The 16409-nt window shown below is 41.0% G+C and overlaps 1 long non-coding RNA gene across 1 annotated transcript; it reads right to left on the reverse strand.

The window, feature by feature from the left end:
• Positions 1-409: 409 nt before the first annotated feature.
• Positions 410-15670, reverse strand: LOC132404377 (uncharacterized). The gene is made up of 3 exons (XR_009515512.1): positions 15582-15670; positions 8978-9052; positions 410-729 (listed from the first exon to the last, which is right to left on the reverse strand). It is a non-coding gene; the product is annotated as an uncharacterized LOC132404377 (long non-coding RNA).
• Between the last annotated feature and the right edge of the window lie 739 nt (positions 15671-16409).

The following is a 16409-nucleotide window of genomic DNA, read 5'->3' on the forward strand; positions in this document are numbered from 1 at the left end:
AGTATGTATACACAATTCCATAAACCGCAGCAAGACAAATGATTGCTGAGTAGCTGTTGTAAATAATTATAGCAGGGGGAAGAGAAAAGTGATAGATAATCACACACTAGTATGCAGTGAACCTCTTAACTTTTATTCTGATTTTGTAACATTAGAATGCACACAAGTTCAGTAGTTTTTAAATGATCACATTTTAGTGTGCCTGGTTTTGTTTTAATACACACACGGACAAATTGTCACCTGATGAAATTGTCCATAAAGTAAGCTGTTCTAAAGCTGACAAGTGCCAATGAACCTTTCAGGAATTAAGTTGCATGCGTTAATGCATATTTATATAAACCATTCTGTGTTCCTTAAAATATTAAAGTTCCTAGGTGTTATTTTGTTCTTCTCTGAAATGGCTCAAATTTTCCACAATATGACTTAAATATGTCACCATAATCACAGGCATTAAGAAATTAAATTCCAAAATCCTGTGAGTTTTACAAGAAGGTAAAACCTTACACGATGGAGAACTATGTTACATAATTTTCTTCACTTCTTGAACATATCAGCAGATCAATAATCTCAAAGGATGTTAGAAACAGGAATAGATCATTTAACCCCTTGAGCCCCTGATGATGATAACATCACATTCCATGACTGAGGAGGTCTTTGTTGTAAGGACAGGATTTTACCTCCGGATGGGTTGTGCTCTGTCCTTTTTGCTGTCATAGACAGATGATGCATCTACAGCAGATAAGGTGGTTAGGTTCAAAGTTCAAAGTAAATTTATTAACAAAAAGTTTATATGTCATCATATACTATCCTAAGATTCATTTCCTTGCAGGCACTTACAAGAAAATAAAGAAAAAGAATAAAATTTATGAAAAACTATAACTAAAACAAAGACTGACAACAAATGTGCCAATGAAGACAAATTCTGCAAATAATAAAAAAGTAATAAATAACACTGAGTTAAGTAGTTGAAAAGTCCTTGAAAATCAGAGGAGAGATTGCTTCTTTCTCTGCCCAGCCTGGCAACTACATACTTCAGGAATCTGCCAGCTTGGCCATTTGTGATGCTGTTTAGATGCTTTTGGCAATGGGTACTAAGTTTCCTTAATCGGAGTACATGCTATGCCTTTAGTTTTCCCAGCACTTTCTCCAAATGCTCTTCAAAGTAAAGAAGAGCATTGGGTGGGGAAGACTAATTGCTGGTAATCAGTGGAAAGCAGGAAGGCCAATCAGTAGTAATCGGCAGTACGTGTCAGAAATTGCAGGGTCTTCTTATGTGGTTTTAGTTTAATGATGGAAGAGAACATATCCAAGATTTGTAGTGGACAAGTTTGAGAGATTGGCTGCAGGTGTATTTCTGTAACTACTGTACTTTGCCTGACAGTTGCATGACTGGTATGAGAAAATTAGCAGGATTGCCAATAGGGCTTTCTCTAGCCTGCTCTGCATTCAATGAGATCATTGCTGATCTTATGACCTACATTCATTTTGCTGCACCATGTCTATATCCTCTGATTACTTTAATGTCCATAAATGTATCAACTTCAGCCTTTAATATAAATGATTGAACATCCACATCTCTAATTACATTTGCTGGTTTAAGATATTGTGCACTCCTTCTGCGTGATCCTGTGATGGGGAGTCAAATATTGTCTCTTTGGATTGTTCTTCTCCATTCTAAATGACTATTGACTCGGGATTTTCATGAGTCAGTGTGGATGTTACGATTTTAAAAAGGCGACTTCGGGAACATCCTCCCTTGGTGTGACAAAGCTCACATTAAAATGATTGTTTTGAATGAAAGTGTTTTGCAAGACTGATACCAGTCACACCAGGCAATTTGTAGCCTCCCGAAACTGATTGAGTGAGGTCAGAATCTTGATGCCAGGGTTAATGACCTGGGAGAGTATGTTGACATTGGATGTCTAGCCTGCCAGTCAGTTTGGAGGGTTTTGCAGCGACAGCATTGCCTTGTCCCTTGAAGTGACTACTATAAATTTATGACTTTAAGACATACAGCAGATTAAGGATCACTGCTGCTCTGTCATAGATGAATGTGGTACTGGGTTTGATGTTTTGGTGTTCAAAGATTATTTTCTGTAGTTGGCTAAAGTCTTCACTGGTGCTTGGAGGCAGCAGTGAATTTGGTTATTGACATCTACGGCTCAATGGTGTAAATGTGCAAATGTTCTCTAAATGTGTAAAGTGACCCTTGTTTACCAGGGTCTGGCATTGAATTTTGATTTCTTTTGCATATTCAACATAGGGCATGTCCTTTCTTACCCTTCGGTAAAGAGGTCAATGATTGGATCTGAGTTTGTGGAGGAAATGTTGACCAAGATCACAGTACCAAGGTCATTACATACATGTAATGAGGAGAGTCAAATTTAAGGGGGGATATCTAGAATCTCAGAAACTGCTAGGAATTCTCAGTATGTCAGCCAGTATCTTTGAACAGAGAAAGTTAGAATTTCACATTTTTGTCAGAACTGATAAATATTAATAATTTTTCTTTCTCCACAGATACTGCCTGATCTGCCGACCATTTCTAGCATATTCTGTTTCTTTTCCCCCCATTTATATAACTTCTCTAATTTATCTCCATTGACAGGGTCAAAGGTCGTCAAAATAGTAAATGATATTATTTATAATATTTACTTTATATTATTATAAGTATTATTTAGTTCTAATAAACTTTTAAAAGAGGTCTAAATTATAATAGTCCAGAAGTCTCAGATAGCTTTATCTCACTGGGACAGATTCAGGGCTGAACACAGATAATAGGTATGAAGGAAAGTTACTTACACCGTCTTTGGAAATGATCATTAAGTCTGGTTTCTGAATCATTATTCCATCTAAGACATTTATAAATACAATGAATAGATTGGTTCCAACACAGACCTCTATGGAACAGCCTTAATCAAACCCTGTCAATTAGACTATCTCCCTAACGACACTTTAGTGTTTTGTCTCTCAACCATCCTTATAAACAAATCAATCAATTGGCCTTAGTTCCTATGATAAACTGTGTTGCCTTTAAGGCATTTGTTTAGTTTATTATAGTTTCACTTTAGTAATTCTTTTGTTATCATTTTCTAGTTAAAGTTAAGGTTGTTTAAAGTAAGTTCGTTGTCTGTGATATATCGTGGCATGTGATGACGTCACACCCGGTTACGCCATGTCTTGTGGGAAAATACCGGTTTGGAGAAACGGGAAGGAGGGGGCTCACATGTGCAGGATCAGCGCGAGAAAAGTTTCCTTTCTACGCACTAGAAACATCAGTGAAGCAACGCCGTAAGTTCATGAGATAATTGATATGTTGAATTAAAAATGTTAACGCTGATTCTGTTAAAAGTAATGATGATTGATAAAGTTTATGTGTTCTGTTATTTAAGGAGTGGCGGATAGTTTGTGTTGAAGTGTATTTAAAGCCAGTCGATGGCATAGGTAGATTCTGATGGTATGTTGCACTTTAATGTAATATAGTTGTTGTAGTTTTACTTTTGCAAGTATTTATGATGTAAATGTGATATCAAGAAGGAAATAAATACTGTATATATTTTGTATTGTTTTATCAACAGTTTTCACCATACGTTAATGTGGAAGAGTGAACAGTAAACGGTTAATCTTACTGGGACCGCCTCAGTAACTGGTTTATGCTTGGTGTTTAGTTCAGAGTTCTTTTACACCTGTGCGAGAACACTACAGTGAAAAGGCGGCATTACCAGGTGTTTCAAGTGCTACAATGGCATCACAATCCAGCATTAAGTCGTTGCCATCCAGCGACGGGGCAGTAGGGCATCAACAAGTAAGGCTGCCCGTGCAAGAGCTAAGACAGAAGCCGCCAAGGTGCGAGCGTCGTACATTGAACAGGAAGCAAAATTGAAAAAGGAAGCGGCTGCCAGAGGAGCCGAAAACCAGAAGGAAAAGGTAAGGATAGAGTCAGAGTTAGAAGTGCTGACGCTACACCGAGAAGCAGAGATAATAGAAAATGCTGAAGAAATGCATGTTCTGGATGATGTAAAATCTACTTCAGAAAAGACCAGATTGGAACGCACAAGCGACTATGTCCGATCACAAATGGACTTGAAGATTCGTTCTTCCTCTCCATACTTATATGATAAAATCCCACCTCATGAGGAGTCTCAGAGAGGCCCAATTGCATCACATTCATCCGAGGAAGACAATTTACCCTTGCAACTCTGCGACAAATTCAAGAATGAAAGGGCTGATGACAAATACTTCTTGACACCAAACTTACCAGATTTGGCAAGAGGAGAGGCAAAGGCTGAATTCAGAACAGCAAATCCCATAGCAAATGTACACCCTCAGTCATATACCCGCTGACATATTCCTTCCGCCAGCATGCCACTTGCAGTTGAACTCTTGGCACAGTATTTAGCACGACGAGATCTCGTCACTTCAGGACTATATTAGTTTGATGATAAACCTGAAAATTACCGTGCAGGGTACACCTCATTCGCCAACGCTATCCACGGAGTCCAGCTCGGAGCAACCCAAGAGTTGGATCTTATGACGAAATGGCTGGGAAAAGAATCATGTGAACAGGTGAGACGCATATGTTCAGTGTACATTAACAACCCCAAGCTAGCCTTACGCAAAGCATGGGAGAGATTTCTGGAGTGCTATGCAGCCCCTGAAATTATTGAAACGGCGCTATATCGACAACTGGAAAATTTTCCTAAGGTGTCAGCCAAGGACCACACTAAGTTAAGAGAGCTCGGAGATTTACTCATAGAGATTCAAGGCGCCAAAGAAGATGGCTATTTAACTGGTCTATCATACCTAGATACTTCATATGGGATTAGACAATCGTGGACAAACTTCCATTTGGGTTGCAGGAAAGGTGGGTGTCTGTTGGCTCAGAGTACAAGGAAGAGAACGATGGTCGATTTCCTCCCTTTGAGTGTTTCACTAGGTTTGTGTGCAAGGAGGCGAAGAGGTGAAACGACCCTAGCTTCATGAGTCCAGGTAGCGGTACAATTTACACCAAGCCAGTTAAATCCACTTTGAATAATTTCAATATTAATAAACCTGTCTTAGTGCGTAAAACTGAAGACTTTACAACTAACAATGACCCTAGCAAGAATTGTCCATTGCACAACAAACCCCACCCCCTCAAAAAATGCAGAACGTTTAGGAAAAAACCCATTGAAGAGAGGGTGGCCCTTCTCAAGGAGAAAAAAATATGTTTTAAATGCTGTTCCTCTACCTCTCACCTTGCTAGAGAGTGTACAATATCCGCGAAGTGCCCAGAATGTAATAGCACTAATCACGATGGGGCCATGCATCCCGGCCCGTTACCACAAACTGACAAAGCTCCTTCACCCTCACAAGAGGACGGCGGGGAGGGAGAGGCTCACTCCAGGACAACTGTTGTCAGCTCGAGCTGCACAGAAGTTTGCAGTCAAGCTCAGTCAAGCCGTTCTTGTTCAAAGATCTGCCTCACTAAGGTGTACCCTAAGGGAGCCAAAGACAAGGCCATCAAAGCCTACGTAATTCTGGATGATCAGAGCAATCGCTCACTAGTCAGACCAAAGCTCTTTGACTTGTTCAACATTGAGAGTGAGCAGTTCCCATACTACCTTAGAACTTGCTCAGGCAGCGTGGAAACAAATGGAAGGAAGGCAGAAGGCTTCCAGCTCGAGTCCCTGGATGGTAAAGTCGTCATCTGTCTCCCTCTGCTCTTAGATGCAATGAAATTTTGAAGAACCGCACTGAGATCCCGACGCCAAGTGCAGTGCTCCACCAGCCACATCTTCACCACATCGCCAAACACATCCCAGAACTGGATCCAACAGCAGACATACTCCTGCTATTAGGAAGAGATGTTCTCCAGGTGCACAAGGTTAGGCAGCAGGTCAATGGACCACACGACGCCCCCTTTGCCCAACGCCTGGATCTGGGCTGGGTGGTGACAGGAGAGGTGTGCCTTGGCAATGTACACAAACCGACAGTTAACACACTCAAGACCAATGTGCTAGAGAGTGGCCACCATTCAATTTTTCAACCCTGCACAAGTTTCATGCATATTAAGGAAGCACGACAAGGCTTTAACAAATGTAAAGTAACCGACAAGACGTTGGGTCAGTCAGTCTTCGTTCAAACTGAGCATGATAATAAACTTGCTCCATCAGCACAAGATGCCATTTTCTTAAAAATAATGGACACCAAGGTCTTCAGAGATAAAGCAAATAATTGGGTCGCCCCACTAGCTTTCAGAGAACCACGCCAGCGCTTGCCAAACAACAGAGAGCAGGCAGTCAAGCGGTTCACGTCCTTGCAAAAAACCCTGAAAAGGAAATCTAAGATGCAACAATACGTAGCATTTATGGAGAAGATCTTCACTAATGGACATGCTGAAGTAGCGCTGCCACTGAGGGAAGGCAAGGAGTGCTGATACCTCCCAACGTTTGGGGTTTACCACCCACAAAAGCCCAATCAGATCAGGGTGGTCTTTGACTCCAGTGCTCAGTGCACTGGTATCTCCCTTAATGACGTGCTCCTTGCAGGCCCCGACCTTAACAATACCCTTCTCGGGGTCCTGCTGCGCTTCCGGAAGGAGAAGGTTGCAATCTTAGCGGACATCCAGCAGATGTTCCATTGCTTCTTAGTACAGGAGGACCATCGCAATTTCCTCCGTTTATTATGGCACGAATGTAACTTACCTCGCACTGCAGACAAATTGGCCCAGGCAAAGGACGTCACCTTTAAAGCAACTCAAAGAGCAGCTTTTGCAGGGGAGTTTTCAGCTCTTCAAGCTAATAAACCAATACCAAAGGACAGCCCTTTGAGGAAATTCAACCCGATCCTGAAGAACGATATCATTTGCACTGGAGGCCAGTTAATACACTCCCAACTTCCAGCTTCAGAAAAGAGTTCAGTAATCCTGTCCTTACTGCTCACTCGCCATCATCATGAACAGGTAAGGCATCAGGGCCATCACCTGACAGAAGGAGCAATAAGGGCAGTGGGACTGTGGATCTTGGGAGGTAAAACACTGATCAATTCAGTACTTCACAAATGTATAACCTGCAGGAAACTGCGAGGGATGCTGGAAGCTCAACGTATGGCGGATCTCCCACCAGAATGCCTCGAAGCCTGCCCTCCTTTTACATATGTGGGGCTCGACGTATTTGGTCCCTGGACTACCACTACGAGATGCACCAGAGGAAGACAAGCAGAGAGCAAGCGGTGGGCCATCATGTTTAGCTGCATGAGTTCAAGAGCGGTACACACTGAGGTCATTGAATCTTTGGATACATCCAGCTGCATTAATGCTCTCAGGCGCTTCTTTGCGCTAAGAGGCCCTGCAAAACAGTTAAGGTCTGATTGCGACAGGAACTTTGTTGGAGCATCCAAGGAGCCGGGGATGGACAAAATGATGCAAAAGTACCTCAGTCAGCAGGGATGCAACTGGGAGTTTATCACACCACATGCCTCTCACATGAGAGGCACATGGGAGTGGATGATTGGTATCGCCAGAAGAATTCTTGATTCAATATTTCTGCAGCAATGCACCCGACTGACCCATGGGGTACTGTGCACACTAATGGCAGAGGTCACAGCCATTATAAATGCACGGCCACTCCTACCTGTGTCTTCTGACCCGGAAAACCCCTTCATACTCTCGCCATCAATGCTCCTTATGCAGAAGGCAGGAGCTCCCCCTCCACCAGGAGACTTCTCTGATAAGGATTTGTACACAAAGCAATGGAGACAGGTCCAGGCTCTGGCAAATCAGTTCTGGTCTTGTTGGAGGCATGAATATCTACCTTTGTTGCAACACAGACGAAAGTGGACAGAACCCAGAAGGAATCTTCAAGTTGGAGATTTAGTCCTGCTCAGGGACAAGCAAATCACCTGCAACTGCTGGCCAATGGCCAGAATCACTGCTACATTCCCTAGTGGGGATGGACATGTCAGGAAGGTTGAGTTGAAAACTTCTGACCAAGGTGATGTGAAAATTTACCAAAGGCCAGTTGCAGAAGTCATTCTACTTCTCCCTAAGGACTGATTTAGAGACTGAAGTTTGTATCATGTTCATTGTGACCCTACGAAGATCAGGCGGGGAGTGTGTTGCCTTTATGGCATTTGTTTAGTTTATTATATTTTTGCTTTAGCAATTCATTTGTTATCGTTTTCTAGTTAAAGTTAAGGTTGTTTAAAGTAAATTCGTTGTCTGTGATATATCGTGGCATGCGATGACGTCACACCTGCTTACGCCATGTCTTGTAGGAAAATACCGGTTTGGAGAAACAGGAAGGAGGGGGCTTATGTGTGTGCAGGATCAGCGCACGAAAGTTTTCTTTCTACGCACTAGAAACATCAGTGAAGCAACGCCATAAATTCATGAGATTATCGATATGCTGAATTAAAAATGTTAACGCTGATTCTGTTAAAAGTAATGATGATTGACAAAGTTTACGTTTTTTGTTATTTAAAGAGTTGCGGATAGTTTGTGTTGAAGTGTATTTAAGGTAGTCGATGGTGTAGGCAGATTCTGACTGTCTGTTGCACTTTAATGTAATATAGTTGTTGTAGTTTTAGCTTTTGCATGTATTTATGATGTAAATGTGATGTCAAGAAGGAAACAAATACTGTATATATTTTGTATTGTTTTATCAACAGTTTTCACCATACGTTAATGTGGAAGAGTGAACAGTAAACGGTTAATCTTACTGGGACCGCCTCAGTGACTGGTTTATGCTTGGTGTTTAGTTCAGAGTTCTTTTACACCTGTGCGAGAACGCTACATAAACCTTACAGGGAACCTTAAGAATTGTCTTCTGGAGACCTATTTAAATAAGATCTATTAAATTGTCAGCTACTGTAGTCATCACCTTAAAAAGTTCAACCCAGGTACATCACATATGGCCTACATTTGTTCAGACTCTAATTAATTCTTCTAATTTCCTAATGACGTTTTAACCAAACTTGTCTGTAGTTCCTCTCTTACCTTTTGCCTTGCGTGGTGATTCCTTATGTCATTTAATTTCTCCAGTCTTCCAGTTCTTTGTTTCTCCAGAGATAGCTGGAAATAAAAGAATGAAGCAAATTGTTTCTGAAGGAACAGCTTAGAATGCTGAAAGGGAAAGTGAGGGAGATTGCTTTGGTTGTGACGTCACATTGGAAATCAACACGAATGATCTGTTAGATGTAAAATTGTCAAAGATGTGGACAAAGGAGATCCGAATTCTGGTTCTGGAAGGGAGAAGAGACAAGAACAATGATGTAGAAAATTGAATGAATAGTGGGAAGAAATCTTTGTAACAGGAGAAAGGAAGAAATATCAGAAGTACCTGGAAGAGGATGAGAGGTATAACCATAATACTGATGCAGCATCTGGTAAATTCTGCCATTTTGGATTATGAAAGGTTCATCCAGTCTCTGATATTAACTATAGTACCCAATGTTGATGCTGCCAATAGAACCATGGTGTATGGGGGATTCAGATAAATCATGTTCAATTACAATGCTAATACTTACACCCTCCTCCACCATCGTTTCTTAATGGTCCATGAACCCATAAACACTACTTTATTATTACTTTTTTGCATTATTCATTTTGTAAGTTCTAATAACTTACTGTCTTTGCACTGTCCTGTTGCCTCAAAGCAACGAATTTCACATCATATAGCACAGTGATAATAAACCTTGATTCTGATTGGAAGATCAGTGCCTCTAAAGAAGGGCCATCTCCTGGCCAGATTTTGGAACTACAAGCAAACTGAAATTTCATTATGAACATCAACAGTGTGCCAAGTATTGCAAGCGTGAAGTTAAAGTCTGTTCAAGGAATTGATAAGGATGGCTTAGCTATAATATAGATTGGAATAGTATGATGCACGCAGCAGTTTTAGTAATGATAAGTTAATCTTTAACATAATGTGTCACTTGCCTTGGGTTTTTTCTACGAGCCATGTACTGATTCTTTGGGAAAATTTCTAACTATCATGATATTTAATTTCAAATACATTTTAAAGCATTTTCCTTTGTGTGATATGACTATAGCCAGTAGCAAGTCTTCCCTTTGATTTTCCATTGGCTACTTTTATAAGGTTTCTTGACGTGATTCTCAGACAAATGCTGTCTTTATGTCAAGAGTTGTTTCTCTCAATACTCTTATGGAATTCAGGTATTTTGGACAGTCCTGACTTTTATAAACAGGAGATAAGTGTGGATTTTTCCACATGAATTGGGTAGATGCCAGTATCGCAATTGTACTGAAACACTTCAGCTAGATGTGCAGCTAATCCTGGAACACAGTCATCAGCACTACGACCAGGATGTTCCCCGCCTGGTATCCTTCACTGTGTCCAGTGCTCTCAACCACTTCATGGAACAAATCCCATTGGCTGGAGACTAGCTCCTATTATGGACGACCACAAGATTAAACTGAAAATGGCTATTGTGTTTTCAGCCTCATCTTTGTAGCATTATTTGAAGATGGTGATATTCTTGGAAACTCTTCTTCCTTTCAGCTGTCCAATTATTTACCACTATCATTCTGGAATAGATGTAAAAGGACTGCCAAGCTGTTGATCTAACTCTTTGGTTGTGGGCTGGTTCTTCTGATATGCATGAAGGGAATCCAACCAGACCAGTTTATTTTTTCAAAGTCTATTTCCACATATCCCCATACACACTTTCTGTCTCCAAAGCCTTTATATCTTTCTTGACCTTCTAAGATCATATCTACTATGCAAAATAATGAATTTATATTTCTCTTGTTGTTACAACTGGTCTAAATGGATTGCCTTCATGCATATTGGAAGAACCAGCCTACAATCAAAAAGTTAGATATTTGGCAATACCACATTGTCTAGCACTTTATCTTGTGTCTATTTTAGCACATCTACCCTTGTCCTGATGTTTTGTTATATTCTATTTTAATTTAATTTTGTTAATTCTCTGATTTTTTTTATTATTTGTTTGAATTCTTTCCTAACTTTTTGTACCCCCCAACCCCACCTTCTGTGGCCAACCTTTTTTGACTCATTTCAGGTTTTCCCTTATTTCTCCCATTGAGTATAAATATTGGAGTTTCATCTTGCATTTGATCATATCAATAGTCTGATCCATTTGTATTAGTGGTGTCTAGTTAACCAATTAACTCCCCAGAGGTAGCACTAGTAGTAGTGAGATCACTTGCATCAAGTATGATGTTCTCCCAAAGGGTTTATCTATTGGTGGGTCCTCAGGACCCACTAATAGAGACCGCTCTGGGATCCACATATTCTGGTGTAGTGTGGACAAGAGTAAGTGGTGGCTGTGGTTAGTAGCTGGGTCTTTTGTGTTGTCCAGTCTCTCCTTTTGCAGCTGCCACTTGCTTTCTTCGGCACTGTGTGAGGTCGTTCTCAGGTATCACAGCTCCCTCTTAAACAGATTTCCTCCAGGTGAGTGCAATGTTTTCCCCTTTTTTTAGACATCATATTGGGTTTCCTCAGTGAGTTTGATGTCACCTTTGAAGCATTTCCTTTGCCCACCAATGGGGTTGCTGATCTTTCTTCAACTGGGAGTAAAGGATCTGTTTCAGGTGCCTTCTGTACGTGATCCATGATTCAGCTCCATACATTTAGGACAACTGCTCTATTGGCCAGAAGTTTTGTTTGGACCTCCAGGTCCTGGTCTTCAATTTCCTTAATCTTACATCAGCCCCCTAGCACTACTCAGGTGATCTCTGAGCCGATGTCTGCTTTTGAGGAGAGAATACTACCAAGGTAGTATCCAAGGGTATTTCAAGGGTGATATCCTCAACTTTTATGGAGGGCTGGATAAATGGCTTGGACGGAATGAAAGAGGCTTTGACTCCATGCTCAGCGAGCAAATGCAAAAGACTAGAGTGATTGCAGATGATTTTTAACTATAGTTTCTGAGTGGATAATCCTCCAACACAGGTGACCACTTTTGACCAATACCTCCATGTTACAGCAATAAACATGTGGGTTCAGGTGCAGCTCAGCTGCAGTGCTGGACATTTGTGCTCCAGAACAAATCTTTAACCAAGCCTATCCAATGCAACTCCTGCTGTGACATCTACCCAGCAATAGACAGTTGTCTAAATATGTACTGTCGAGAAAAAAGCAAGGCAAATCCGATCCATCTAACTACTACCTCATTGATCTACCAGCAATCATTAGTAAAATAGTGGGATCCATTGATATCACTATGAAGTCTCACTTACTCATCAATATCTAATTCACTGTTGCTTGTTGCTTTCTGCCCAGACCATAGAGTCACAGAAAAGTAAAGCACAGAAACTGGTCCTTCAGCCCATCTAGTCTGTGCCAAACAATTTAAACTGCCAGCTCCCTTTGACCTGCACCTGGACCATAGCCTTCCCTAATCCTCCCATCCATGTACTTATTACAAACTTCTCTTAAATGTTAAAATTGAACTCACATGAACCACTTGCACTGGCAGCTCATTCCACAATCTGAGTGAAGAAGATTTCCTCGTGTTCCCCTTAAACTTTTCACCTGTCGCCCTTAACCCATGACCTGCAGTTGTAGTCCCACCCAATCTCAGTTGAAAAAGCTTGCTTGCATTTACCCTCAAAAATTTGTATACCACTATCAAATCTCAGTCTTCTAAGTTCTAGGGAATAAAGTCCTAACCTATTTAACCTTTCCTTATAACTCAGGTCCTCCAGTCCTGGCAACATGCATGGAAAATTTCTGTACATTCTTTCAACCTTATTTACATCTCTCCAAATTAGGCCTCATTAATGTCTTATAACATAACATCTAATGCAATCTCCGTACTAAATATTTTGATTTATAAAGGGCCAATTTTGTCTTGTGCAATTCTTTTACTCTTAACATATCTGTAGAATCCCTTACGATTCTCCTTCAGCTTGTCTGCTAGAGCAAACACATTCCTTCTTTTAGCCCTCCTGATTTCTTTCTCAAGTTATACTCCAGCAAGTGAATACAAAAGACTTCTGCATTCTCCAAAGACTTTCTCAAGTTATACTCTCATTTGTTACCTTTCTATACCTTCCCTACCTTTCTATACCTGTTATGCACTTCCTTTTTCTCTTACCCAGAACCTCAAAATCTCTTGAAAACCAAGGTTCTCTAAACCTTTTATTCTGACGGGCATGTACAAGCCTCAAAATTACACTTTTGAAGGCCACCCACTCACCAAGTACACCTTTGCTAGAAAACAGCCTGTCCCAATCTACACTTGCCAGATTATTTCTGATTCTATCAAAATTGACCTTTCTCCAATTTAGAATCTCAACCAGCAGACCAGACCTATCTTTTTCCATATTTACTTTGAAACTAAGGGGATTATGATCACTAGATACAAAGTGTCCCCCTCCACAAATTTCTGCCACCTACCCTATCTCATTCCCCAATAGGAGATCAAGTAATGAAAACTCTGCCATTTGGGCTTCTACATGCTTATTAAGGAAACTTTCCTGAACACATTTGACAAATTCTATCCCACCTGGTCCTTTTACAGTCCCAGTCAATATGCGGAAAGTAAAAATTGCCTATTATAACAACCGTATGTTTCTTGCAACAGCCTTCAATCTTCCTTCAGATTTAAATTTATTATTCTAAATCCTGCAGACTGTTGAATGGACTATGATATAGCCCCATTAACATGATCATGCCTTTCATATTCCTCAGTTTTACCCACAAAGCCTCACTAGACCAGTTCTACTGTCTGTCCTGACTTAGCACTGCTGTGAAATTTTCCCTGACTAGTAACGCCACCCCTTCCCCTTTAATCCCTCCCACTCTGTCACAGCTCAACAAAAATATTGAGCTGTTAGTTCTGGTCTCTTGCCACCAAGTCTCACTAATAGCTACAATATCGTAATTTCATATATTAATCCATGTTTTGAGCTCATCTGGCTTGAGTTTTGAAGGATCAGGTTAAACATGGACAGAAGAATGGAATTCCTCATGTGAAGTGGGAATGATTGTCCTGGACATCAAAGTAGCAACTGACTGAGTGTAGCACAAAGGAGCTGTTAAAAAATTAAAGTCAATGAGGATCAAAGAAAATATTCAACACCAGTCTAGAATTATATCCAGCACAAAAAATGATTACAATACTGAAAGCCATTTATGATACCCTCAGCACTTAACAGTACAAGACAACTATGGACAATTAGCATGGATTTGTTAAGGAAAGTTCAAATCTAACTTAATTGAATTTTCAGAGGAAATAAGACTGTTGATGAGAAAAGATAATTTTATATAGCATACATGAATTATAGCAAGAGTTTTGATAAGAAGTCATATGGAAGATTGATTAAGAAAATAATATTTCATTGGACCTAAGGGAGAAAGGTGCTGAATTTAAAAAAGTCAATACTGTGGCATAAAACGTAAGGTAATGGTTGGTTGATTTTACTGTTTTAATCTCCACAGTGAATTCTGGAGAACTTAGTACTGGGACTAGAGATATAAATAATTTTTAATGAAATGCAAAGGCCAGAAAGAGGTTTGTTGACAGCACCAATAATAGATTTAAGGCTGAGAGTAAGGGTACAAGTTCTAGACTAGAGGAAGTTATTAATACACTAGTTAGATGGGCACAAAAATGATTGTGTAGTCAATCCAAAATTGAGTAAGATAATGTAATTGGGAGTAGGAAGAGGTAAGAGAATATACATTAAATGATAGGATACCAAGAAGATGTCTACAGATGATACAGGATATATTGATGAGGTGTTTAAGGTATACAGTACATTATATTTAGGTTTATTGGCTCAGGAAGGTCATGATAAAACTATTTAAAACCTTTGTTATGCCACTGTTATAGTACCGTGCGCAGATAAGATTATCGCACTGCAAGAAGGCGAATGCACTAGAAAGGATGCAGAAGAGAATTTTAAGAATGCTATCGAGGCTGGAGAATGATGTCTGAGGAGAGAACCAGCTGTTTCCTTTGGAACAAAGCAGGCTGCGGGGAGATATAATTGAGGTGTATAAAATCACAATCAGGTTCATTAGCACTACTTCATTTGATGTGAAATTTGTTTTGTAGCAGAGTGTCATGGAGATGGCTGAGTCTACAATCCTCTTCAGCCGTTTGCCATCCTCTGCACAGGAGCCCCCATACACCATCCTGCAACAGTGATGCAGCCAGTCAGAATGCTCTCCACCATACATCCATTGATATTTGTAAGCTTCTTCGATGAAATACCATGATAGTGTAGCAGTTAGCACAATGATAGTACGGCTCAGGGTATCAGAGTGAGTTCATTTTGGTGCTATCTGTAAGGAGGTCATTGTAGCCACACCACTGATCTAGCTCACTCCTGTATGCCATCTCATAGGCACCTGGGATTTTTACCATCCACAGCAGTGTTTATTCTTGGCATTTGAATTGTGCTTAACCATAGTCAAGAGTGTAGAGACAGAGAAAGAGAGAGAGCAGAGCAGATTATCACCTATCTTTACTGATTTATAGTCTCCCAGTGAAGCTGGCGCTTCAACACTTTACGGCACCGGCAGCATGGGTTCAATTCCGGATAAGGAGTGTACACGTTCTCCCTGTGCATGGGCGCTCTGAAATACCACTGTACAAAGACGTACCGGTAAATTGACCCGTGATTAAACTCGGCACGAAGGGCCTTTGTCTCAACCAACAAACAAACCCGCGCTGAGTTGCGCGGCAACGGTCGCTGACCCAAGCACCGCCCCTTTTACACATTCCGGCGTTCCAATTGGTTGATGTTGGGCCACGCCCTCAATGGTTTATTGTTCTGGGCGCTGTCAGTCACGGCTGCGGCGAGGCGTGAGTGGGTGTTCGCGTTGAGTGTCAGTTGGGAGGCCGTAGGGGCGTGGAAAGGGTGAGCGCTTGCTTGGCGGCGGGGCTGCCAGTTATTTTCTGTGAGGAAAGGGCCTCGCCACGGCGAGTGGTGTCCTGCTGCATCATGCACTTACTTTTCCCTGAAGCTTTAGTTTTTAGATTGATACGTTGTCATGTGGTGTCTATAGGGCACCATTGCACCAAACAAACCCACCTCGTTCATTTGCAGTATTCAGCAGACACACTTGGCGTTACGCTTACTTTCAAAGCCAAGCTCCAAATTGTGACGAGTACTTTGAGCGAAGTGAACAAGCGTTATCAGTCGTGGTATACCAAAGATTATAATAGACTGGTGGCAGTAAGTCAAAACTGTGGGTCTCGGCTGTCTCGTCGACAGTGCTTCCCCCTATAGATGCTGCCTGGCCTGCTGTGTTCCACCAGCATTTCGTGTGTGTTATGTAAATATTGGCTTTATTTGTCAGGTACATGGAAACATACAGTGAAATCCATCAATGACCCAACATACATCGAAGGTGTGCTGGGGACAAGCCTGCAAGTTATCGCTATGATTCCAGTGCCATCATAGTGTGCCCACAACTTACTAACCTTAA

The sequence above is a fragment of the Hypanus sabinus genome, chromosome 14, assembly GCF_030144855.1.
Source record: "Hypanus sabinus isolate sHypSab1 chromosome 14, sHypSab1.hap1, whole genome shotgun sequence".
Classification (NCBI taxonomy): domain Eukaryota; kingdom Metazoa; phylum Chordata; class Chondrichthyes; order Myliobatiformes; family Dasyatidae; genus Hypanus; species Hypanus sabinus.